Source organism: Ambystoma mexicanum, chromosome 2q, assembly GCF_040938575.1.
Source record: "Ambystoma mexicanum isolate Mex_15411 chromosome 2q, UKY_AmexF1_1, whole genome shotgun sequence".
Lineage (NCBI taxonomy): Eukaryota > Metazoa > Chordata > Amphibia > Caudata > Ambystomatidae > Ambystoma > Ambystoma mexicanum.
In genome coordinates this window covers 1,319,207,214-1,319,234,323 of record NC_090924.1, presented here as the reverse complement: position 1 = coordinate 1,319,234,323, position 27,110 = coordinate 1,319,207,214, and the positions used below count along the sequence as shown (strand labels likewise).

At 46.2% G+C, this 27,110-nt stretch overlaps 1 protein-coding gene across 1 annotated transcript in view; it reads left to right on the top strand.

The window, feature by feature from the left end:
- The first annotated feature begins 2,377 nt into the window (after positions 1-2,377).
- NEK10 (NIMA related kinase 10) overlaps positions 2,378-27,110 on the top strand; it is a 2,768,076-nt gene continuing 2,743,343 nt past the window's right edge. The window contains exon 1 of the mRNA XM_069648774.1: positions 2,378-2,481. The gene's annotated coding sequence lies outside the window, so the exon portion shown is untranslated. The remainder of the gene's footprint in view (positions 2,482-27,110) is intronic.

Here is a 27,110-nt window from a genome sequence, read left to right as displayed (position 1 = left end):
TGAACCCCAGGTGCTCTGCCAGTGTCCCAAATTCGTGCCCACAGAACGGTGGTCCGTTGTCGGACTTGACCCACTTGGGGATCCCCCACTCACTGAAGACCTCTTCTATCGTTGCCGCAACTTGAGAGAACGCTGTGGAGCTGACTCTCTTGGCAATCGGAAATCTTGAGTGTTCATCCACGAAGAGCAGAATATAGTCGCCCGCTTCAGTGGGCCCGTAAAAATCCATGGCTACTCGTTCCCAAGGGTGCTCAGGTATTTGAGTGTGTTGGAGCGGGGGCGGATGTTCTGCAGGGGCTGTGCACTGACAGGCGTGGCAGTTCCTCACCCACTCGTCCACAGCTGCGTCCAGGAGGGGGAACCACACATGGCATCTGAGCTGCTTCTTTGTGTTCTCGGCTCCCCTGTGACCTTCATGAGCTATGCTAACCACCTCGCTCCTGAGTGTGGCAGGGATAACGATCCTACACCCTCTGAGCAGAATGTTATCGTCCTTTACCGCCAGTTCACCATGGACCCTGGCTAGCCGTTCGATTTCTTGCTTGTTCACCCCCGGGTGAGCTAGAGTGGCTCTGTGGTGATCTTTCCACTTGTTGGCGGTCGTGAGGCTGATCGCCAGGGCTGTCGTCGGATCGGCTGCCGACGCGGCCGCTACCCTTTCGAGTGACAGTGCCGGGGGCAGCGCCTGAGCCGCCACATATTGCACATACGCAACGTCCCCCTTCCGTGCCAGCGGGGCCCCTACTGGGTGTCGGGAGAGGTAGTCGGCGGGGTTAAGGTCGCCCCCCGGGCGATGTACGATATCGTAATCGTATTCCTGGAGGCGGATGCCCCACCTTTCAATCCTCGGTGGCATCTTGGTATGCGGGTTCCCAAACAATGAGAGAAGCGCCTGATGATCGGTGATCAGCGTAAACTTCTTTCCGATTATAAAGTTATGAAAATGCTCACACGCCCAGACCGCTGCCAAGCTCTCCTTCTCGGCCTGGGAGTAGGCTAGTTCAGGCGTTGATAGCGCTCGGCTCGCGTATGCAATCACGTGTCTGGGGTTAACATCTGCGCCACTGGTTTGGGCCAGAATGGCGCCGAGGCCTACTGGGCTGGCATCGACTACCACCTCGGTGTGCCACTGTGGGTTGAAATATGCGAGGCGATGGGCCTCGGCGAGAGCTTGCTTGATGTCCGCAAAAGCCTGTTGACAGGCCTGTGTCCATTCAAACGGCGACTCCTTCTGTAGCAGTTTCCTCAGTGGGTCTGTGATGGAGGCATAGTGGGGGATGTACCTTGCGCAGTATCCTGCCATGCCAAGGAACGAACGGACATCCGCCACTTGTCGGGGCTCGGCGAGGTTGGTGATCGTCTCGACCTTCTCGGGGTCAGGCAGCATGCCGTCCTTGGAGAAGATATGTCCAAAGAACTGAATGGCAGCTCCTCAGTGACGATCGTGAAGAGCGTAAATGTACTTACAAGTCACCAAGCAAAGCCGCCGACTTCAATTATAAAGCCGAAGATGTGGTTGTGGCGGCACTGCAGACTGCCATGACATGGCAAGGAGGCAAGAATCAGAGAGCTGTCCACTTTCTCATGCTCATGTGGTGAGAAGGTCATCAAGTCATGTTTTTACTTCAAATGTTGGGGCTTGCCGTTTTCCTAAATTTCAAATGGGAAACATAAAACGACATGTACCCGGATCCAAAGGGGGAAAATGTAGTACAATAATAAGATACAGAGCGCTGAAATGTTTTTACATTTTGACAATCGGGTGTAATTTCAAGCGCTGACTATAAGCCACAGCGGTTGGCATGACAAGTGAGGCTCGGGGAGGGGGCTGATGTGTAGGGGGCACACATAAACTTTGGGTTCTGTTCGGATTGTATCCACACCAGTCTCTTGGACTATTCTCACCCACAACCTGCCCCTCCCCATCTAGAACACCCTTCCGCCAGAATCTTTTTCATGTAGCTTGGTGCTTTAAGGGGAAGCCCATGTTATTTTTAGTTTACGTATGTAAGATAATGGCTTATTTGCAACTATAAACCTGCTACTTGTGCTAAAAAAAAGTCTCAACCAAATGTGCCTGCAGGCACTTGATTTTTAACTAATATGGGCCGGAGGATAGCTCAGGGGCAACCTATGTGTCTTGGAAGCAAGACTGGTCACTGGTATTATGAAAGATTCATTAATTTGTTGGCTTTTTGCCAATGATTGCTTAGCTCTATGGCCTAACCACCCTTCCTCTACGTAAGGCCCGTGACGTCATGCCGAACCACAATTGTGCCGTCAGTCATTCGCTAGCGCGTCACGTCAGATGCTGTTTCCTGTCTCCGGTTGTTGCCGGGCAACGGTGTGCTGTTTACACGGTAACTCCGAGTAACCAGCCTTCCCTGCCTCGCTGCCCTGCATGGCGTGTTTATTAAGCTGCTTGGGGGGGAAAGAGGAGGAGGAAGAGTTTGGCACGCGCTCCCCGCGGTAGGGGGACATGTGAGTATCCGGGAGGCGGGTGGGGAGAGATTGGGGTCTGGCTGTCAGTGTCAGCGCCGCCGGCGGGACATTCCTGCACTGCTCGCAGCACCCCGCCTGTGACGTGTCATGCAGTGCAGTAAAGCCGAGGAAACATAACCCTCAGGCACCATGAAAATACAAATATCGCCTCCCCTTTACTACCTTGTATATTGCGTCCCCTTTACTACCTTGTCAATTATGCTTTCCTCCTCCCTGGATATTTTAGGTTAATTCCAGCCGGTTTAGCGATTGTTTACCGAATTTAATAAATCGAGTGCACTAAGTTAACATTTTAAGCATACTTTGAAACGTTGGAATTAAAGGGAAGGGTGATGTATACTGTCTTTAATGTTTCATTTAATTTTAGCGCATTGTTATGTTTTACCTATCCTGTGTGTGCAGCTATTGCCTATCCATGTGTAAGTCTGTATCTGCAATGTCAGCATCAGAGTGTTCTACCTTGAATGTTATTGTGTGAGTGCCTTAGTTCTGAATGTAGCAGTTGGAAACTGAGCTTGGCACAGGGGGACCGGTGGATGCTTCTATCCTATGAACTTGTCCTGTATTATACCTAATGTACTTACCTGTGTTCCTGTGGACTTACTAAAGATATCTAAACTTAACAAGGCTCCTGAGTGGTTATTTATAACCCCAAACCAGCAACTTAACATTGGCGACGAGGATTGTTGGAAACTGAAGGGAGCAGCAACAGAAAAGGAAGCAAGGAGTACAAACAAAGACTGGTACCAAGAAACAAAGGCGGCAAGGAGGTTGCCCACCAGTAAGAAGCAGGAACCAGTGAGGCATCCACCGGCCCCCCGGCCCCAAGGTGAGCGCACCCCATTCCCCTGCATGACTGTGCGTGCAGGGTTACCTGGAAGTTTTGGGGATCAGCGTTTCACCCGCTTCTGTCACCAAGCCATTGGGTAATTTCCCTTCGCCCTAATTAGCGCTTTAAATAAGTATAAAAGAGCTGACGCCTTTCACAGAGCGCTATGATGGGGAGTGGCGGCTTACTATGGCAGAGTTAAGGGGCTGGGGGATCAGTCCAGAGATTTTGGTGGTCGGCAGTGGAAAAGCATCTCCAACATATAGAGTATATAAGTGCTTTCAAGATAGTACCTTTCGTGTGGCCTCAAAGTTGTGTGGGTGTCCGGTGTTGGCTGGCAGTGTCTGGCACATATCACAGCACTGGGAGCGTGGATGACAGTTGGTGCTGGGAGCCGAGAGCAAGTTGGTGCCTGGAGCTTAGTGCAGGTCGAAGCTCCGTTCAAGAATGGTGACGTCACCATGATCCGCTGGGTATCGGCGATGTTTGGCTGCTGAGAAAATTCTGATGCGAACGTTCTTGAAGACTGAAACAATGGCATGTACTGCAATGTGAGAGAGGTTGGAGCAAAGAATCTACCGGAAGAGTTGGAATTACGCATCTGTGTGTTACAAGAGATTAAAAGAAAAGAAGTTTCCAATGCGTGTGTAACTTCAGCGTCCCAGACTGGTTTTAGACATTTCAGTTACACATGGGATCATCAAGGATGTGTAATTTAAAGCAGATCTTGTTATAGGATGCTTGTGTTTTGAAAATGAGCTGGCTTTTGAATTTCTGCAATTTTTATTTTTGGTCAACAGGGTTTTCAATCCGTCCATCGGTGTCTTGGATCAAAATGCTGATAGTAATTTAGTGCTGAAATGTTGTGTTGTTTTACCAATGTTGTTCCTTCTCATGGGGGTGACTGTAACGCACTGTATTACTGAAATGTTTTGTTTCGTTAACAGTGTCTAGAATAGGTAAGGTGCGCACCCCTGTGGTGTTTTATGTATACATGCAATGTTTGGCACGGAGGTCACCTATGGGTGCAGTAATCAAGTGGATGTGCAAGTAGTTTGCAGTTTGACTTGCTGTTGTTTTTGGCTATGGTTATGTGGTTGTCCAAATGGCATGCAGTGGACAGGTTAACAGGAGGAAATAGGTTCCTCGTTTAGGTAGTGCCTTATTATTTGGCATGTGATGGCTCCATGGTGAGCAGTTCTGGTGTTGGAGCCATATGGTGATAAGGTGCCTAGTTAAGAGGCGTTCTGGTAGTGCCAATGTGATTTTTGGCAAGTATAAATTGGAAATTGCATGGATCTAAGGTCATGGTGCCTATGTGACTTTTTTGGCAAGTATAATCTGGATATTGCATGGATTTCCGCTATGGTGAAATGAGGTTATTGGCATGTTTAATTGGGAATGGTGCGCGACTGAATGTTTGGTGCCAATTGGGTTTACCAAGTTTTAAGAAAAACTATGAACCCACCAATTAAAAGGAATGTCAGTCAATGAAATGTACAAAGTTTATATTTTTTCACAAAAGCAAATTTTTATCCACAGCTATATATATATCAACAAAGTATATGCAGGCACAAACATAGTGGACTTTTATGTGGGCACATAATGAATTCCTCTGGTCATTTTGGTGTGGACATGGTGACGGAGATCCACTACATTTTTTTTTGCAAGTCCATTCTCGAACTTTTGTTTTTGAGAATAGTGAGAATATACTAATTGTATCAATGTTATAACATACAGTTTTTTTCCACAGGTAACATCACAAAGGACTTTGTAGCTGAATATTTTGGACTCAATTGATGTTGCATAATCTTGTTTACCAAATATTTTATGCGCAAATTGCCTAAGTGTAAATGTGATTCTGTGAGAGTGTGTGCAAAAGGAATGACGGTTGAGATTGAGTACACTTTGGTGTGTCAAAAAAAAAAAAATTTGGGGGATAAAGAATCCCGACACAGTGGTGGTCATATATAGGGGGATGGAGAATCCCGACACAGTGGTGTGTCACATATAGGGGGATGGAGAATCCGGACACTGAGGTGTGTCAAAATTATGGGGGATGGAGAATCCCGACACAGTGGTGTGTCAGATATAGGGGGATGTAGAATCCCGACACTGTGGTGTGTCAAATTTTCCTGACACTTTGGTGGTCAAATTTGTGGGGGATGTGTAAATTCCGACACTCTGGTGTCAAATATTGTGGGTTGGGTGCCAGAGGAGGAAGATGATGGTGAGTGCAGTTGGCATGTTTTGGAGAAATGCCAATGTTAATGTGTTCAGTGTTGAGCATTTATTTTTCAAGGTCTGTGGCCACGTTACAAACCTGGTTTTATGTAGACCCCTTCTTGTGTCAATGTCAGTGTTATATGACAACGACATTGGGCTTGGTGCGGGTGTTTAGTGGGTGCTCATTGTGACGAATATAGATATGCTTTAGGTAGATAGAGGGGTATTACCCTGTGGTTTTGTCAGGGAACCTTGTTGTTGGTGAATGTTGACACAGGGTTAGTATGTTGTTGTAGGTGGCAAAGATTGATTATTAGATTGTGGGCTGGTCCCATGCTGATGAGTTCCATAAGTGGCCATTATGGTTCTGGTGATTGAATTTAAGTGGATTGGCTATTTGACAGCCATACTATGGACTTGGAAGGGAATAGCATTTTGCTTTTAATAGTTTGCAGGATGGGTTTATTTGGAAAGATAGTTCTTTAAGATAAACTGTTCATATTGTTGACTTTCCTTCTGTTTCCTTCCTTCATTGTAATGTTATGTAAAGGGGGAGATGTGTTATGTTTTACCTATCCTGTGTGTGCAGCTATTGCCTATCCATGTGTAAGTCTGTATCTGGAATGTCAGCATCAGAGTGTTCTACCTTGAATGTTATTTTGTGAGTGCCTTAGTTCTGAATGTAGCAGTTGGAAACTGAGCTTGGCACAGGGGGACCGGTGGATGCTTCTTTCCTATGAACTTGTCCTGTATTATACCTAATGTACTTACCTGTGTTCCTGTGGACTTACTAAAGATATCTAAACTTAGCAAGGCTCCTGAGTGGTTATTTATAACCCCAAACCCACAACTTAACACGCATGTTGTTGGAATTTCAAATGCGTAAACATTTCTCACAGTTGTGGGTCAAACCAGATGGATTGTGGGGGTATTTTCTCTGCCTGGATTATCTGCTGGACGTTTGTTTTACAATTCGCCATTCTTCTCTACACTGCATAGACTTGATGTTGTAAGTCATGTAACCCATCATTGTGGCGTGGTTGGGGTCTCTGTTGTATGTGCTTGCGCGTGACAGTTCTGCATTGCTCGTTGTCCGAGACTTGCCTGCTCTCTGTCACGTCTCTGGCATTTCCCCTGCACAGCAGTCAAGCAGTACAGCAAACGTTCTGCAGATTGACAACTCAACAAAAGAGCTAGAACGTAATTTTCATAGGCTCATTAGGAGTTCAGCAGTTATTGGGCATGAATACTACCAGAGGAAAATACCACCTCCAATAGCTTCATTAGTTTGGGCTATTGCGTCATGGCTGGAAGGGTTTGAATGAATCATATAACCTCTGGCATTGCTCTGGGCAACACCTCAGACCATTGTTTTCCATCTTGCTATTCCATTACAGAAAGGATAAAGAAAGGATAAAGCCATTCTCAAAAAGTCCCACCTGCCACCCGCACTGTTCGCCCCCTGCGAAACTACCCCTACTACCAACCCCAACTCTCCACAGTTTCAGTTTTCTGCTGTCTCGCCATCCAAAGTCCTCGCCACTTCCAGCATCTGAAAGCTTCTAACTGCTCTGGAGGCATATGTCCATCTCACATTGTTAAAATGCGTGCAGAACACCTTGCTCCGACCACAGCCAGCTTCATTCAAATCTAATTAAATTCCTAATTCTGTCAAGGAAGCATGGGTAATGCCACTTCTGAAGAAACCTACCCTAGGCCCCACCATCCCCACTAACTACCGCCCAATCCTTTCACCTCAATATTCTGGACTGCACTGCCTACTCGCAACTCCAAATATACCTTGAAAACCATAACCTATTAGGCACCCGCCAATCAGGCTTCAGACCCAGACACAGCACTGAATCTGCCCTCCTGGATCTAAAGATCCAGCTTGACCACTACAGAGACAATGGGGAGCTTGCCATCCTCCTCTTACTGGATCTCGCAGCAGCTTTTGATTTGGTTTGATCACGCAATTCTATGCCAACACCTCACTGCAACCTTCAATCTCTCCCCCCGAAGTAACCTTATGGATCAAATCCTTCCTATCTGGTTGATCCACCAGGGTCTTTTTGGGCACTGAAGCAGCCAACCCCATCCCTGCACGGCATCCTCCAAGACTCTTGCCTCTTCCCCAGCCTGTACAAGATGTACACCAACCCCTCTTTGACCACTTGGATAGCCACAATATACCATACACCGACTTCATTGATGATATGCAGGTCCTTCTCAAAATCACTGGCAATCATGAGTTAGACTCTACCAACATCACCCGTACCTTTAGCATCATCCAGACATGGATGGCCACCCACCATCTCTGCCTGAACGATGATAAGACAGAGCTCCTAACCGTGGGCTCCCTGCACTGCCTCAAACACCTTAGTCTCGCTTTTACCTCCTTCTGCATTGACTGGAACAATATCCCAGTATCTGCCCACGTCAAAACGCTAAGGGTTTACCCCGATGCAGAACTAAACATGCAGAAACATGTCAAAGCAATCGCCTCCTCTGCTGCTTATTCCACTAAACTTATCAACCTCGCCAGAAAGTTCCTCAACCTTAGTAACTGCCTCACCCTAGCTATGGCCATCATAGACAGTAAATCGGATTACTGCAGTGCCATCCTAGCAGGAACTTCCACCAAAAACATTAACAAATTCCAACGGTTACAAAATAACGCACTCAGGGCAGTCTTGGGCCTGAAACACTCTGACCATATCTCACAAATCAGATGGGAGGTACAATGGCTCCCCATCAAAGCATGTATCAAGTTCAAACTCCTTACCATCACCTACCGCTGTCTACATAACACCGCTCGCCTTTACCTCACCAACCACATCTCAAAAAACACATCACTCGGAATCTACGTTCCTCCTCCTCATCAGCCTTGGTCAGCCCCAGGTACACCAGAAAGAGAGCTTGGGGCTCCAGCTTCACCACCATTGCCCCCGCCCTCTGGAATGCCGTGCCCCAGCATATCCAAGAAGAACCGTCCTACTCGCTCTTCCAAAAGAAAGTAAAAACAACCCTATTTAACAAATATGTGTAACTCATGACAGAATTGCAACATGCCTGTTTGCAATGCCTACTTACCTACTTTGTACCGTGTTCCAACGCTGTGATTCCCACAGGTGGTGGGCGCTACTAATAAATGCAATAAATAAATATAAAATAAAAGGAAAATACTATATACAAATAAGGCTTGACCCCACCCCAGTAGGGCTAGTCCAGAGCAAAGATAGTGGTTATGATTAATTCAAAACCTTCCAGCCTTTAACTTTAATTTCTGCTATTATCTATTTCCACCATCAGAATGTTTGACCTGAGACACCAACAGCGACACTCCAAAAATAACACTGCTGAATTAACATTGGGCCTGGTGCTTTTGTGTAGGCATTGGAAAGGCGCTTGCCAAGCACTGCTTAACTGGTATTAACTTGCCATAGATGGTAGCAGGAAAAAACAGTGCAAGTATCTGGACATCTAAAAGCAGTGCCTGCAATTGCCTAGTACTTATAAAAAAGTCAAAATTGTTGGCTTTTTCAATGCTTGTTTTTTACTAGGACGTCAGTGAAGGACATGCATAGTGCTTATAAATGGAATGGCTGAAGGCAGACCTGGTTATTATTTTTATTATTTATTGTGATCTTGTTTACATGAAACCTTCCACAAATTCATATAATAACAAACATGATTCATACAAAAAATGAGCAAGTGCAATAATTAAAGATATGTACACTCTGGGGAAACCTAGCATATTCCCGATAGGAAGAGTATAGAGACAAAAAGGGCCTCATTACGAGGTGGGCGGTAAGGGATTACCGTCACCGGTAAGGGCACCGGTGCTGGTAATTCCTTACCGCCCTACTACGAGGTCCCTTAGCGGGTCACCAGGCGTTAAGGAATGGACCCGTTAAGGGACTTCAGAGCTAATAATGGTACCGCAATTTGCGGTACAGTTATTAGCTACTTCCCCATTCCCATTGAGCCCTATGGGGGCTGAAATGGGAATGAAATGGGAATGGGGAATGGCTTTTTCAATGGGGACTTACCGGGCCCGCAAAGGTCGGAATAGACCGGTAAGTCCCCATTGAACGGTACCGGTATTGGAGGTAGTCATGGCGCTACTAGCGCCATGACTACCTCCAACCTCGTAATGAGGCCCAAAGACTCTATGATCATCGTCCAGTCGTCCCGGAATGGTTTACATTTTGCTTTTTCCGGATTGCCCATAAGTTCCATATCAGAGGACCCAATTTGCACCAGCAGATTTCTCATATGTGACCTAAACAGATTAACTGAAGATACCGAACCATGTTCTAAAATCTGGGCAAAATCAACAAAGTTTGACGGAGGCTTCAAAAAACAAGAATAGCTCAGTAGTTGTCTCCAAAGTTGTCTAGCCTGTAAAGAGACAAGATTCAATTCTTGACGTATTACCGCATTCGGGATATGTGAAGCCACTACCAGCACATTCTTCCACAACATCCCTTGTATAGAGTCCAGACATGGACCCAAGTCAGCAGATGCCATGTCCAGCCCATACAGTAGGACTGGCTCAATCTTCCCCAAATAGTATTTAATAGCCGGCAAAAGGGAGAAACCACACACTTTCCTCATAATACGCTTCATATGCAACCTCAATGGCAGCAATTTGACCTTCAGCGTCTCCTTCCACATCTTTATGAACAATGTATTAGTCAGATTGTATCCTAGGTAGCAAAAAGAAGCCACCCACTCAACATTTCCTGTTCCCAATGTCCATCGCATTACTTTAGGTTTTTTCGCATTGGAAAATACTACCACCTTAGACTTGGCACTGTTGGCCACCAAGTTATTTCTTACAGCATAATTGTAAAAGATGTTTAGCCTCCGTTGGATGCCCAGCAGAGTCCTGTCAAAAATGGTGATATCATCCGCGAAGGCCAAACAATGGATAATAAGGTGCCCCAACTTAACCGATATCAAGTCATAGGTGCGCCAAAGTTGATCAATATCACTCAAATACATATTAAAGAGTGTTGGTGCAAGAGTGAAACCATGCCTGAGTTCTAACTTAACCAATATAGGCCAAGAAATGGCCCATCCTTGTTTAAATGAATATGTAGCTCAGAATTTCGATGTAGATGGGCAATAAGCTGGACAAGCTTTCAAGGAACATTAAAGGTAAGCGGTTTATCCCACAGACGTTCATGCACCACACAATAGAAAGTGAAGATAAATCCAGGGAGGCCATATAGATTTCCACCCTCGGGATGCTTTCACTTTGTGAAGTAGATTTCTCAATACCGTAGCATTAAGGGAAGTGCCAATCTCCTGTCGAAATCTCACCTGAAAGTTGGATAACATGTTAGATTTGCTCAGGAAGGTATTCAAATCCCTTAGAAGCAGAAAGGAAAACACCTTACTAGTTGAATCAGTCAAGGCAATAGGCCCATAGTTCCCCGGCTCCTGTACATTACCCTTTTTATAAAAATGGGGATAAGAATAGACTCAGTCCAGTATACTGGGACCATATGTGTATGATAAATTCCATAAAAATAAGGTTTTAGAAAGATGGCCCAAGCACCCAGATCCTTTTTCAGGAGAACCGAAGGAAGGCCATCAGGACCAGGTGCCCTAGAGGGTTTAAGTCTATTAATGGCCCAAGCATTTTCCTCTATTTCCCACGGACATGAATCATATAGCACATGGTTTAACAAATACATCTGGGTAGCAAGCAGCCATAGAAGGGAGAATGCTAATTTTGCTGGAATAGAAGGACACTAATGTGTTTTCTTGAATAACATCGCCCTTGGAAACATAGCCTGAATCATTTACTTCATTGATACAGGACCAGAACTGTCTAGAGTTGGTTTTAAGAAGAGTCCACATCATAGACTGGTTATCTTTCAAGTAAACATCACATTTAAGAGCTTTGACAACATTTCTATGTCGTTGGCCCTCTGATTTCCTTAACTTTTGGATTTCGTCATACGAGTTCCAAACTCCTCAGTCATTTAATAACTCACCTTTTAGAGTCTTTAAGTCTGGAGTCAAAATGGTGAGGATGCATAACCATAGTTTAAGGTCCACAAAGAGACATGACCTTCCTAATTCCCTCAATGATACACATGTCCAAAGGCCTATCATCCAGACTCGTCGAGATCTGCCCCCGAAAAGAGCCAAGCCCCCCCTCATATCTACCAGGGACAGTTGTCTTATAAGTTGACTGTAGGTCTTTCCGTCCCATCGACATGAGGGGGCACTCCTACTGGGTTTAACAGGAACCAGCATAGACGAGACCTCGTCCCTACAAGACAAGGCCCTCATTGGGAAGTTTATTATCAAATTGCCACCGATCCCAGGATCCTGGAGGAACAAGTTACTACACCTAGGATTAAGAAAAGATGATACAAAGAAATAATCAATCCATGAACTACTGGAGCCCATATACCAAGCATAGAGAGGTAAACCAGGCACAAGAGTAGCCTCTATTTGGAAGAGATCCCAAGAAGTCAAAAAGGAATCGCAAACCAATCCCCTCATGAGTCATTTGGTACAATCACAAGGGGTACATGACTACCCATTATAGAACTCAGCATAGTATGCATTCAAATCACCGCCCACAATCCTGGCGTCCCCCAGTTAACCATAGATCAAATATCCAAGTCAATATAGCATGAACATCATGAATAGGGTGATTTACAGGACTCCAGTAAACATTGACCAGCAGCACATCTCCAATTATGTGAGAAGAATGTGCATTCACAGACAGAATACCATCACAGGCAAACCACAACGTGGAGCTGGCAAGACGATTAATATAGATCGCAATAACCATGCCACCACAAGGTCTGCCTTTCCCTACACAAGTAGCTGGACAAGAAAAAATGGAGTAACCATCCAAGACAAAACTTCCCAGACACATCGTTCCCTGAAAAAACAGGATATTAAATTCACATAAATCGGGCACACTCTGGCATGCCCGCTGCAATTTCGCCATACCACACATATTCCAGGACAAGACCCTAATATCAACTGGGGTTGGATTGATTGGTTCCCGCAGAAAGTGCCACAAAAGTTTTAATTGTAGCCTCAATCCAGGACCAATCTTGAGTCTCTTTTGTACTATTAGATGGAAAGAATTCTGATTGCATTGTAGCCAGTACCCTCCGGAATAGACAAAAGGGTCTCATTAAAACCCTGGCGTTGGACCATGGTGCTATTAGCACCATGGTCCATGCCGGATTCCGCCATGGTGGATGGCGGATTTACCGCCCCATTCCAAGGTTGGCGGGGCGGTAAATCCCCATTCACCATGGCCCCTTCCCCATTCCCCTTTTTTGGCCCATAGGACTCAATGGGAATGGGGAAGGCGCTAATTACAGCACCATAAATTACGGTGCCGTAATTAGCACCAAGGTCCCTTAGTGGGTTGGACCTTAACGCCTGCAAAAAGCAGGCGTTAAAGTGTGAATCGGGCATTAAGGGTTTAACGGCGCCGCAGCCTTTTACGGCGCCGTTAACCCCTTAATGCCAGGGTTGTAATGAGGCCCAAAGGTTTCAAAGCAACATCCGGAGGAGAAAGACATAATTTAGCCACCTCATTGGACTTCAGTTGACATATATCATAACCTAAGGAGTGGAGTATTTCCCTCTGGGCCCACACCAAATTTGACACTATGTCTGAGAAAAAATGTGAAACCATCTGATTATTAACATTTACCGAGAGGTAACTATATTCAATATCCCCTGAGTGAAGGGATCGATCTCAAAGGGGGAGTTTGTGTAAATAGTTCTAGCACGTTTGACCTGTTCAGCGGCTTAGATTTGATTTAATAACTTCCAATGCAATTATCCTATATGGTGTAAACACTGCCTGATCTAACCCTGGGACCTTATCCCCCACAGCTTCAATCAATAAAGCTTGCTCAGAAGATGCCAAAAGGATTTCTGGTCCATTGTTTATACCAGATATAGAACACACCTGGACAGGCTCCACAGTCTTCTCTGTCCCTGTAGCCACCTTTGAATGCAATAGTTCACCAGTATTTGGTATATTATTAGTCTCTGCAAGAGCGGACACCGCAAGTTGCAATCTAGCCACAGACAGATTGCTATGCTTGGTACTAGTTATATTTAAAGTCCAAAACAAGGCTATTTTAGACTGAGTACCTCTTACCAGGGCTTCAATGCGGTTGGGAAGTAAGGTAGCCCTTTCTCCCTGAATGAAATCAACACCAGAGCCCAATTGTAGATTACCATCAATGGAGTCATGGCAAATGGGATCAGTACCCAAATCCTGACACTGCGTCATAGGACTTGTGGGCCGATCAACCATAATCGGAGAAGGTTTCACCCCTTTCTCATTACCCAATTTTTGTTGTTTCATGGATCCCCCCAACTGTGTGCCCCCTAAAACAATTGGAGGTCTTGCCATGGTCATACATACATTCTCTTCAGCATTCAAATCAATAATGGTATCAACCATTGACATGTGGTCTACATGTTTCTTGGAGGCATTAGCAGATCTATATTGACCTGCATGCTGATTTTTGGTTCTGTTCACTTTATTGGAATTTCAGTTTTTGTTTTGTTGGCTTAAATAATTTAAAGCATGTGAAGGAGAATAGACCTCAGCGGCAGTTTTAATAGAACACCCAGCGTCAATACCGTTGTCTACCACCAAAACAATTTCAGTATATTGTATCACCTGCGGAATGTGATGCCCTTATATTTTAATGCGCTCCCCAAAGGGAGATGGGGAATCTAGAAACTCAATGGAATCTAATTCCAAGGGGCAACCTTGTATAAGACCCACCAAGGTAGGGCTGATGACTTTAGACCTGTTAATAACCTCGACCCTGCCAGGGGGTCCACAACACCAGACTCTGTTAGAAAGCATCCTCATATAGCCCTCATCAAAAGAACATTTCTCATTTGATCACTGATAATGTTGCAGTATTCATCCTCACAGCACTCGATACTAGTTCTTGTTGATCATATCGTGATATAAGCTCTTTGTTCAGGTTCAAAGAAAATTTCCCCCAGTGACTTCGTCCCTAGGCCTAAACGCCTCACCCAGAGGAGGTCTAGTCCAGAAATCTCCCACCGTTGGATGTTGGTATCCCGGAATGATATCATCCCTCACATCAGACAGGCCCTCTACTGGCCATTCCGGAGTCTGAGATGCCATATTTTTACCTGAGAACTGTGTTGCGTTTACTCTTGCTTTGATACTATTTCCAATCAATTCAGACACTGGGTCCTGCCTTTGAGTTCCCTGACGACCAAATCCTGACAACACACTCACATTTGTAGACTGAACCGCATCAGCACCCCCCAACAAGCACTGGGTACCTACATGCATCAGCGCTCATGCTCACTGGATCCATTGACCTTCAACACCCCTCCCCCCCCAATTCCCCTTTAAGAATTAGCAGCAGGTGATTTCATATTTTCACATCCAGATAACAATTCCAGGTTAGTGATTTCTTTTTGAATATCCTATCTCAGTCAACAAATTCACAAGAGTCATCATGAAAATTCATCGGGGTGGAACCACAAGAGGCCTTCTCGCATCCTACTTGACCCACAGGTTTGCCACCCCCCACCCCCCAGACAGGACAATTTTGTTTTGTCCATCAGATCCTTAAACATAAATGAATAGGGTTGTTGTGATCCAAATACAAAAGTCCCTGCCAATGAATGCCGTCTCCACCCAGAGGGAGCAGACTGAGGACCTCTGGATATATCAACAGGCCGTTTCGGAGTAGAAGCAGGAAAAGCAGCATGGAAGCAAACCTGCTTACAAATAGGGGAAATAGTGGGACCTGCTAGCATGGCACGCAGAGTTTCGGGAGCAATGCTTACATGACCGAGGATGTTTGAAATACGCACATTTTTAGAGAGACTAACAGCAGCTTCAAACCTCTTCGTCTCCTATTACTGCCTTCTCGTCATTCCCCTGTATATTACAGGGCCCCTCTTCCATCATGGAGATATGCTGCAAACCATTAATCCCCTCATTTGCCAATTCTGTCACCCCCACTGAGGTTTCCATAGATTTATGCTGGTCTTTCAGCATCGTTCTAGGCAGCATTTCAGGGATGGGCAACAGTGCAGAAACAGGTGCAGAAGCCGTGTGGATCACCATTCCCGAACTCTGTATGTGTTGCGCCACGCCTTCAAGGCAAAAAAGCAAACACAGGCACTTCCTCTTTAATTTTACCCGCAGAGCTGACTCAAATGTTAACCACCCACAGCCACCAGCCCTTCCAAAGAAGATATCAATAGCAGTCCAACAGACATAACTGTAGATATCACTGTCGCAGACAATACCCATAGGAAAACAGATTCAAAGGCCAAATGCCCACAGTAATCTGTTCCCGGAAGTAGACTCAAGATAATCCAAGATCAGAAGTTATACAAAACTCAAGTGGCTGACTCAAAGACTTGATGCCCACAGTCGTCCGCTCTCAAAGGTGCGTGCAGATAAGATGCAAATAGTCAAATTGGTCAGAGATCCAAGACTGCTGCAGTACCCATACAATAGACCCGTTCATACGGATCGGATAAATCTGAGCGTACTCGTTGCATAGCGATAGAGACAGATGTATTTGAGGTCTCCTCACACATGATTCAGAAGTCCGTTGGAGCAGAAAAGATTGCAGAGCGGTAGCCAGCACTTCGTCACCCTCGCGTTCTCTTAGTCGGAGAGTCAACAAATGCTGTTAGATATGGATTTGAAGCAATAAGGAGGAAGGACCGTGCGCCTGGCCCGCAGTCAGCGCAGTCTGCATGGAATGCACAGACTGTTACTCGCATACCAATCTGCACCACGGTATGGAAGGAATTATAAACACCTCCTCTCAGATTCACAGCAACTGTAGACAGACTTGCTTCTCCTGGCAGTGTTCACCACAGGCTGCCCCTCACACAGCAATCCACCAGTAAGTAGCCAATTTGCTTCTGGTGTAATAAAACTGTCTAAGACATTTTTATTACATCAGTAGCAGATTTACAACTCCAATTAAGTCAGGATGCTATACATGGGAGGTGCTGCTGAAGTAGCGTAGGAGACCTTCTTAGTAAGGTGTAATTCCTATACATTCCTACCACTCCACGTTACATGCTAAGAAAATTAAAATGTGTAACTTCTTAAAATCCAAATGCAACTTACATGTTATTATTTTTACAAAATTATTAATCACCAGACACTATTTTAAATGGCTAACAAGTTGAAGGCAAGGCCCTGTTTATGCACACTCCAGAATGAAGACAATCCGCTAGGGAAATAGGCCAGGAGATAGCGTTGCAAGCATAAGAAGGTTTAATTTTACAGAATTAAACGCTTACATTCACAAACGGGCTTAAAACCCCAAACGCGTCACAACATATAGTACAATTGGGTGCCACTGATTGGAGGCACCCTACACATGAGCCTGCTCCATCAGGGATGCCAGCCAGTAATTGGTTGGTTCTTTCCCGTTGATCTGGATCCACGTGGGTCAGCTGGGCTCATCCTCGCAGTGAAGGTCGGGGCACATAGTAATACATTGTTCCTATCTAAACTAAACACACTAAGCCAGAATATTAACTCATTGTGGCAGGCACCTGGGCGGTACGGGAAATGGTGCCAGGGGGAAGAGAGGATAAAATACAGTCATGCAGGCCCACACATTCAAGACTTCATTGATACCGCAAAGGTCTCCACCCTGGGGATTGATCTGTAATGTATCCCTCCTAGTACCTTGTGTCACAAGAGATGTGCGTTGTTGCTTAGGAAGAAATACAACAGCGCATACTTAGATCTTCTACGACACTTGATGGGGGTTGGGACCTGGTGGTCACTTGATTATCAAGGAATGCAAAGGTGTGGGGGTCGAGTCAGTGTGTGGGGTGGCTCCAGCTTGTCTGGGTGGGGGTTACGGGCCTAACAGCAGTTTTGTGGAGATGAATGGGCGCAGCATGGTGCCTGGCGATGTCTCACGCTCTTGCAACATTAGAGGAGCGACGGGAAATGGACTTCCGTGGGAACCGAGCTTGTGCAGAGTCAGATCGTTGAAGAGGAATTAAGCCTTATGAACCATGAATGTGATCTGCGCAAGCCTGGAGCTTATCCCTTTTGGGCCTAGTACAAAATGGAGTGAAGGGCTGTGGGTTTTCTAGTGCCACGCATCTAATTGTAAGTGCTACAGAGCCTCTACATATTGCGTGGCAGTGCGGATTGCTCCTCCCTTGTACATTAAATTGCCTCATATGGTGTTCACCTTATTTGGAGGCACCTAGGGGGGTGAGATAGGCTCTTTTCCATCCCAACATTTGTTGTTTCTTGTGACTTATTGTCCGTATACTTCGGCCCTTGTATGGCCAGGTGCGCTTCCTTGAAACAGTTGGGTTTGGTGGAACTCGCTTTGCATTTTCAGTTATCTGGCTCAACAAGTTGTAGGTGGACGTTGCGTGCCTGAAAAGTGCCTTTGAGCCTAAATAGCGCAAGATGAATCAGACGACGTGTCTCTATCATGGGTACTTCTTGTGGTACTAAGACCTTGGGTGACCCAGATGCGTGCAGTATTAAGGAACAGACATAGCAACTCCCATTACCGTTCGGCTTCCATTTGCACTTTTGTCGGAGTGCCAACTGTTTGAGTGTTTGGGATAACAAATGTCTTCCACTGCATCCAATCCTAAGCCATGATGCGCATCATATTTATTTTGGCGCGTTTGCCTTTTCTATCTGGTACTACGCAACGTGGACTTTCTTCCCACTGACATTGCGTCCCTAGTGTTGTTGGAATTGCAGGGACTGTTTCACACATGGCATTAGCAATTCAGTTTCATTATATATTGTTTCATTGGTTGACATGGTGGGGAGTTCACATACTGTTACTGGTATACTTTCACTCATCCTTAAATTCATGTTCGAATTTGGGCTGGTGTTTGTTATTGTATCAGGGAAGGAGGTAGGGTTAGTTGTAGCTTTGGTAGAATACATACAAATCGAACTGGGGCACTGGCTGGCACTGCAGTTACATTTGAGAGAGTTGTAGTCATATTTTAAAACATTGGTGTTTCAGTAACATTTTGTCCTGTAGTGTTCAAGGGTGTATTTCACCTCCAGGTCCATTTGTTTCCATTCCAAGTCCATTTACTCCCCTCCCCCCCTTCCTTTAACTGGCCAGCCCAGATAAACAATGCCAACCAATAAATCCCCAACACAAACATGCAAATTGTAAACAAAATCACTGTAAAATGGAGGCCACAGTCATAACTGTAGGTCCTAGTGATACTAATTCTACTCCTATTACTATCTACATTCGAAGAATCTCTTAATGGTGCCATCTCCATCACTGTTGTACCTTCGGAAATAGAAAAAACAAGGAGGGCAAGAGATGTGGGAAAAGGGGAAGAGTAAGAGGGAGAGAGAGAGAGAGAGAGAGAGAGAGAGATTTTTAGGTTCTGCAGTTTGTACTCTAGCAGCAATGCATGTACTGTACTGATTTTTACATGCACAAATATGGTCAGCTTAGAGCTACTAATTTGAGGTAGTGTTGTTGTTTTCAGTTTGGCTGTCTGGTGGTGTGTTCTGTGGTTCCCTGTTAACATCAAAGAGGTGTATCCAATATATCAGCCACTTTACTCTCACGGCAAGAATTACATTCTTCACCTTCTTAGAGGTGACAGGGGTGTTTGCATGCATCAGACAGTTATTATCTCTTTGGGCAACAGGTGGTGGTCCTTACTGAGCTGTGTGCACAAATAAAACAGTGCCAGGGGCAAGCAGTACACCCAAGTCTTTTTTAGGGTGTTGCATACTTTGCAAAGTCTGCTTTTAAGGAGTCAGGTTATTTTCTCCACTATTCCGTTTGCTTGTGGGTGGTAGATGAAACATATGCAGTGCTTAAGTGCTTAATCCCCAATAGATTAGTCGCCTCTTTGAACAAATCATTGAAAGAATGTGTGCGATTGTTCGATCGTAGGACATCGCACAATCCCCATCGGGGGGAAGACTTCTCTGACAAGAAATATCGCAGCAGACTTGGCATCTGAGTGGGTACATGGGCCAGCTTCAACCCACCGGGAAAATGTACACACCACCACAATTAGATATTGTGCCCCATTACATCTTTCTCCCATGTCTGCATAGTCAATGTGCAGCTCATGGAAAGGGCCCACAGGGCGGGGCAGTGGTTGCACCGGGTGGTAAGACCCCCAGAGTCCTCAATGCCATTCCTATGTTGAGCACTTGACACGTTGTGCACTGGACCATCATCTTCGCCAGGTGTTCCTGTAAATTTGGGATAAACCAATCCTCCTGGAGGTCAGCTGCTATATGCTGCTTTGAGCTACATGATGGAAAGTGTAACTGCTCAAATGTTGTGTACAGTAATCTCCGTAAGAGATCCATGGGTGATTGGACACACCCACGCTTGAGCCATAGATCCTGTTCTTCTGTAGGTGTCCTGCGCTGTAGTTCCATATTTGAGCAAAAGGAGGGCTGTGTACGCATCTGTACATTGTTCTGCAGTGGAGGTGGCCATGACATATTCTGCCGATATAGGGACTGGGCGGTATGCCGCTCCTTGGTTGCTGCGTCGACAGCCACGTTTCCTAATGAGATTTCGTCTGTGTTGTGGGTGTGGGCTATGTATTTGATGGCCACCACAGAGGGTTCTGCGAGGGAAGATATCAATGCATTTAGTAAAGCAGCATGTTGTACTTGTAAACTGTCTGCTCTCCTGAACCCCCTCCTTCTCCAATGTGACAGACCTCATGCACCATTGTGGTGACATAGGCAGAGTCCAAATATATAGTAACATAGCACCCCTTTGAAGCGTGCAGGGCTTCAATGAGCGTGCCAAGTTCAGCTGCTTGTGAGGAATAGTGCCTGGGTAACCTTTTCCTGACTAGTGCTTCGTATTCTCTCTCTTCTAGGCACATGAGGGCCACCCCAACATGTTTTTCCCCTCTATCCTGATCAACAGAGGCTGACCTATCAACAAGAAGTACCTCTCCCTCTTCTAAGGGACTGTCTTTGGCTTTGGGGATGTCGACACCTTCTCCCTCATATGATGCACAATCATGTTGTTGCATGTCCTCAGCCATGCATGGCTCAGTGAGAAATGTGGCGGGGTTGGTGGCTGGATAGTATTATTTCATATGCAGATGCTTTTTGTGTGGTGAGTGTGGATTTTGATCAATCAAATATAGCAAACAGTGAGTGTTTGACGTACAACGTTACTGAGCATCCCATGACAATTGTGGAGCTTTTTTCAATAGCAAAGGCTGCGGCAACAAGAGCTTGTTTGCAAGCGAACTGTCCCTGCATGACTGAGTCGATTTGTGCCACTGTAGAATACCAGGGGTTTGTGACCCATAGAGCTCCTTTGTGTGAGCACTGCTGTCATAAGTATGCCGTTTCAGTGTGAGAAAACTTAGAATTCATGTGTGTAATCGGGGTTGACGAGGACAGGAGCTGTTGAAATCACTTCTTTTAGATCATTGAAACTGGCCAGCATTGCTGCTGTCCACAGAATCGTGGTGCCCTCTTTTTGGGCCTCCCTGAAGGTCTGTAGGAGTGGTCAGGTGTATGCTGTGTATTCCAAGATCCATGCTCTACAATAGTTACAGAGCCCTAGGAACCTTTGCATGTCTTTCGCTGTGGTGGACTTTGGATATGAGTTGCCCTAAGTAGAGCACTTCTTGTAAACAGTACTGGAGCTTTTTCTTGTCAACCTTGTACCCTTCCCTGCTAATAACTGTAAGAGTGTGATGGAATCTCTTCAGCAGCTCTGTTCACTGTCGCTGCACACCCGTAGGTCATCTACCTATTGAATGATTGAATGATTGTGCTGGGCACCTGAATGTTCACAAGGTCTTCATGTAATATCCTGTTGAAAATACTTGGGCACAGTGCCCCTGGGGAAAGCGACGGTGTTCATAGCACTTTCCTACCAGTGATAGCACTTTCCTCCCAGGGTGAAGGCTGTATGGTACTGTGAGTCTGGGTGGAGGGGCAGTGAGAAAAACACATTCTTCAAGTCTACCACTGTGAAATGGGAGGCTTCTTTGGGAATGCTGCACAAAATGGATGCTGGCTTAGGAACACGTGGAAACTCCTTTTGTACAATGTCGTTAAGGGGTCTTAAATCCTGAATTATCCTCCAACTGCCCCTGTTGCTTTTTTGATCGGATGGATAGCTGTATTGTATGGTGAGGTAGAAGGCACTATAATCCCTTGCTGCAACAGGGCCTGTAGTGTCTCCTGAATTCTCTCTTCTGCCTCTCTGAATAGGGGGTTTTGTTTGACCCGTGGGAGTATAGCGCCTGGTTTGAGGGTAATTTTTACAGGTGTTACTTTTTTAGTATGCCCACATCATGGTGGTTCGTGGTCCACAAATGATAGGATATGATAGGTTATTTATAACACTCTTAATACCCAGAGGTGGTGGGACACACTGCAAATCACTTTCACAGTAGGGCGGCGGCCCACAAATAATAGCCAAGAGGGGACTCTGCACTTTTCTGTATTGTACCATTATGTCACACGGTATACAAATCTCGAGTATTATCTCCCCATCAGTATTGTCATCTTCAAAGAGGTCCGCGCCTGTTACTCCTCGTAGGGGTAAATTGGGGCCAATACACAGCACAGTGCCCCTTTGGCACCCTTGGGGGTCAGTTCCTAGTACTACAATCCTTTTGGCAGACACATGCAAAACTTCCAGATCTAATGACAAGCTTGTGCCAGCAACCACTTCGGAAAGTGCCACTGGTCTGAAAATTAAATCTGCGGGTACTCTCCATTCCTTTCTGGAGATCTGGGGGACCGCTCAGGCAAGCACTTGATGCCATAAATAAACATGCCTGGCCACAGCATGTATTACTGGCATTACTCGGAGGGAGCACATGACAGGTGTGGCGCAGACAATTCATCTGTCTATGAACAATATTGTCATGTTCAGTTTACTAAGCAGGTCCCTAGCTAGCAAGTTGACGGGGGAAATTTCAGAATAGAAGAGGGGCGCTCGTACAACCTTCCCTCCCGCCTTGATGTCTAAGGGCCTCATTACGAGTCTGCCGGTAGCTGTGCCTTTAGTACAGGCATGGCTGCCGCCAGTATTCATTTTTTTCCGGTGCCCAGAAAAGGGCAATTACTGGGTCATTACGACCTTGCCGGACCCGGTAATTGCCCTGTTCTGGGCGCCATCAAAAATTCTTCCCCATTTCCATTTGAACCCCATAGGGCTCAATGGGGAGGGTGGTAGCACCGGTACCATTAATAATGGTACCGGTGCTACCGTCATGTTCTGCTCGCAGGTGCCGGTACGGCCACCACATCAGACCTGGTGGCTGCAAAGGCACCCGTGAGCAGAACTTGTAGTCTGCCGGTATGGTAACAACGGTACCAGCAAGTTTAACAGTACCGTTGTTACGGTACCGGCAGACTCGTAATGAGGCCCTAAGTCTTTTGTATATGGAACCATTACTACAGCTCCAGAGATTCCCTGCGTGTCGAGAGACTTTCCTGATAGCGCACAGTTTCCTTCACTAATGCACGGTTTCTATGCTCCTGAGTCCATCATAAAGATGAATTGCCCATTTCCTATCTCTGCCCCCACCAGTGGTTCCTCTTCTGGATGTAGGGTCATTGACAGTACTGGACACACAAGTGCTCTCTGTGGGCTGTCCTAGTCGGGGTAGTTGTCTGTCCCCGGGAATGAAAAATAGTTCCCCCTACCACTGTCGCTACCTGGGATGGGGCTGCTGCTCCGTTGTGTGCAGTAGCGAATGGATGTCTGCTTTCCACAGCTTGTTGTTTGGGGCGAGGTTGGTGTGGTTGCATAGCCTGTTGCTGGTGTGGTGGTCGGTAAGGGCCGGGGAAATGGGGCAGCAATTGTGTATTCGCCTGATGCATTTCATACGGGATCAAGGACACGCCTGAACAGGCCTTTGTGGGCTACATGGGTGGGGGTACCCATAGGGTTGTTGATTGTGTAAATATAATTCCCTACCGATCTACTATGGCATTCCCTTGAAATGTTTCTGCGGTCCTCGGGACCCACCTCATCTTTGCTGCAGCCCTCCTTGCCACTGGGGCCCTGAAAAGTGTTGGTGTCCTCCCCAATGTCCTTGTCCATTGTCTTCCCATACCACTGCCATCCTTGCTTGTGTGGCGACGGAGACACAACCTTCCTCTCCTGTCTGCTCTGGGGGCAGCACTACTGATCCTTTGCCAGTCTTCTTTGAATAGTTTCTTTCTTGCGCTCCTTGATCCTCCTACAATGGTGCACTATGATGCTTTGAATCTCAGGCCATCCCTTTGCTTCCACCCCAGCTCTTTATCGAGCGCCTTCTGCACTTCTTTGGGTAGCCCTCTTTTTACAATGAAGTAGAATAAGGACGTGCATTGGTCCCATAAGCTGCCCATTTCTGCTCTCCACATCTCCTGGACCCTAAGAACGTACTGCACAGTGTCTTCCTCATCCCCCATTGTGCATTGCATTATGGATTGTAAATCAGGGGTGTCCGGGAACGTCTGCCGCAGCGCATCCCATACCCATGCTCTGATCTTATTGAACGATGCCTCATCATGGGCATCGTTGCTCAGCGTTACACCCCCGGTATCCCACACTGTCTAGGCCTAATATCCCACTGACGCTACTGATAAGCTCTTAATGTCACCTGTGGCTAGAGGCACCCCCGCAGTTTGTTTTCTCAAAAGCATAAATCCACCTGCCCGCAGTAAGTTGTGGGAGGGCCTTGAGAAGATTGTTTTTGTCCATCGGCGCGCAGGGAACATAATGGGGTCGTCCAGCGCCCTTATGTATTAGGGCATTTGTAATTTCGTTCTTCCTTTCCCATTTTTGACAACACTTCCCTTTTTCTTTGCCAATACTATCCTCCCAAATTGTTCCCACAACCTACTGTCCCACCGGCTTTCTACTCTCTGTGTGGTCGTGGGTGCTTGCTCTGCCCCTCCCTCCGTGCCTTCTTCTGTGTCAACAAAGTCACACGAGTACTCCTCATCTCCTTGTCGGGGCCCCACATTCTCATACCCCAGGTTGTCTATTTCCCGCTTTAAATGAACAGCCCTTATGGGGGCACTGTCAATTCTGAAGAAGTCACCTGACTTCCATTCGTCCCCGGGCGGCTGTGGGGGCGTACCTGGGGCCAACATCGGAACCTCTGCCGCCCGTGCTGTTTCACAAGCCTCTCTTAACCTAGCTAATTCTGTACGTGTAGTGGCTAACGTCACTTCAAGGTATCTCACGCTTACCCCTGTATGGGTGCAATATACGGCGGGGCCGGGGCCGTGCTGGGACCGGTCATCATCGTTCCCTCAGACACATAGGTCAGATTAATGTGTCCTTCTGCCGGTCACGTGGCGAGTGGATAAATCCCTTTTTTCTTCTCCCCTGTCTGTCCAGTCTCCTCTATACTTGTGTTTTTTCCATCGTCTGGTGTCTCCCCATCCCTTTCAGGGGCCTCTGTTTCCTCAAACATTCTCCAGAGGTCCAAGATCTCCCTTCTATTCTGTAATGGTCTCCCCTTATACCTTGACGTTAAGTATGTAGACATTTGGCCCAAGGTATACCTCTCAAAGGGCATTCCTTCTCCTTTGGTCTCAGTCCCCCATTGGTTGTGGTACTTCTTGATTTTCTCACAGTACAGGGGCAGGGTTTTACACATATGGTATGGGTGTGTGTCTGCCCCCATAAATATGACCAGCTAGTGTTGTGTCAGTAATGTGCTTGTCCAATTGTCCCCAACTTACTCCAAAAGTACAATTCATCCCTGGTTACCTTAAAACATATATACTATAATCGCGTCTACACCCCTAGGGAACACTGTCAAAATGTTTGTAACAAAAAACATCAAGTTCGCTTTTCCCCCCTAGAGCATTTTCGTTCACTCGCTTAACACTCACCTGATTCGCTCACACACTTATACCATACTCGCCCCGTCTGGACCTCCTCCGTACATATGAAAAATACACTAACAAAATAAACTAAAATAGCAAGCTAAAATAACAACCACTACTTTTCCTGAGCTCTCTAATTATACAGAGCTCCTAAATTTCCTCTTGTGCTTATCTCCTGCACTGGTCAAGACAGTGCACCGTGACTCCACTCAGGGGGGGCTCCCTTATTCCTTTTTCGTTTATTCTCAATATATCTTAAAAAAGTAAAAATGAATAGAAAATGGCCATAAAAAACTTCTTCAATTAACAAATCATACTATACCTTCACTTTTCATTCACTGCGTGTTCACCCCTTTCACACTGCTCTACTCCCCCCCCCCCGAACATTGTTATTCCTCGCAGGAGATAGCGTTGCAAGGATAACAAGGTTTAATTGTACAGATACAAATATCAGCAAAGGACTCTGCTGCTCAAGAGCGCTCTGGCTCTTACATTCACAAACAGGGGCTTAAAAACCCAAAACACGTCACAACCTATAGTACAATTGCGTGGCACTGATTGGAGGCACCCTACCCATGAGCCTGCTCCATCAGGGATGCCAGGCAGTAATTGGTTGGTTCTTTCCCATTTATCTGGATCCACGTGGGTCAGCTGGGCTCATCCTCGCAGTGAAGGTCGGGGCACATAGTAATTTGTTCCTATCGAAACTAAACACACTAAGCCAGAATATTAACTCATTGTGGCAGGCACCTGGCCGGTACGGGAAATAGTGCCAGGGGGAAGAGAGGATAAAATAGTCATGCAGGCCCACACATTCAAGACTTCATTGATACCGCAAAGGTCTCCACCCTAGGGTTTGATCTTTAGTTTATCCCTCCTGGTACCTTGTGTCACAAGAGATGTGGGTTGTTGCTTAGGAAGAAATTCAACAGCGCATACTTAGATTTTCTACGACACTCGATGGGGGTTGGGACCTGGGGGTCACTTGCTTATCAAGGAATGCAAAGGTGTTGGGGTCGTGTCGGTGTGTGGGGCGGCTCGGCCTGCCTGGGCGGGGGTTACGGGCCTAACAGCAGTTTTTGGAGATGAATGGGCGCAGCATGGAGCCTGGTGTTGTCTCACGCTCTTGCAGGGCGCATTCCTTTTTGGAAGATACTAAATATTTGCAACATTAGAGGAGCAAAGGGAAATTAACTTCTGTGGGAACAAGGCTTGTGCGGGGTCAGTACGCGGTTCATGAAATAAGCTTGTGAATTATGAACGTGATCTGCGCGTGCCTGCAGCTTACCCCTTCTGGGCCTAGTACAAAATTGAGTCAAGGGCTATGGGATTTCTAGTGCCACGCATCTACTTCTAAGCGCTACAAAACCTCTACATATTGCCTGGCATTGCGGATTGCTCCCCCATTGTACGTTAAATTGCCTCATATGGTGTTCGCCTTATTTGGAAGCACCTAGGGAGGTAGGATAGGCTCATTTCCATCCCAACACAAGTAACACACTAAATGATTTAAAATGTGATACAATATGACTGTATGATTAGCGAAATCTGTGTTTTAAAAAAAAATCACAAGAGGTTTTACCTATAATTTATTCCTCTGATAGCATTTGTCATGGGACACCCCTCCTGCCATGTTCTTGTGAC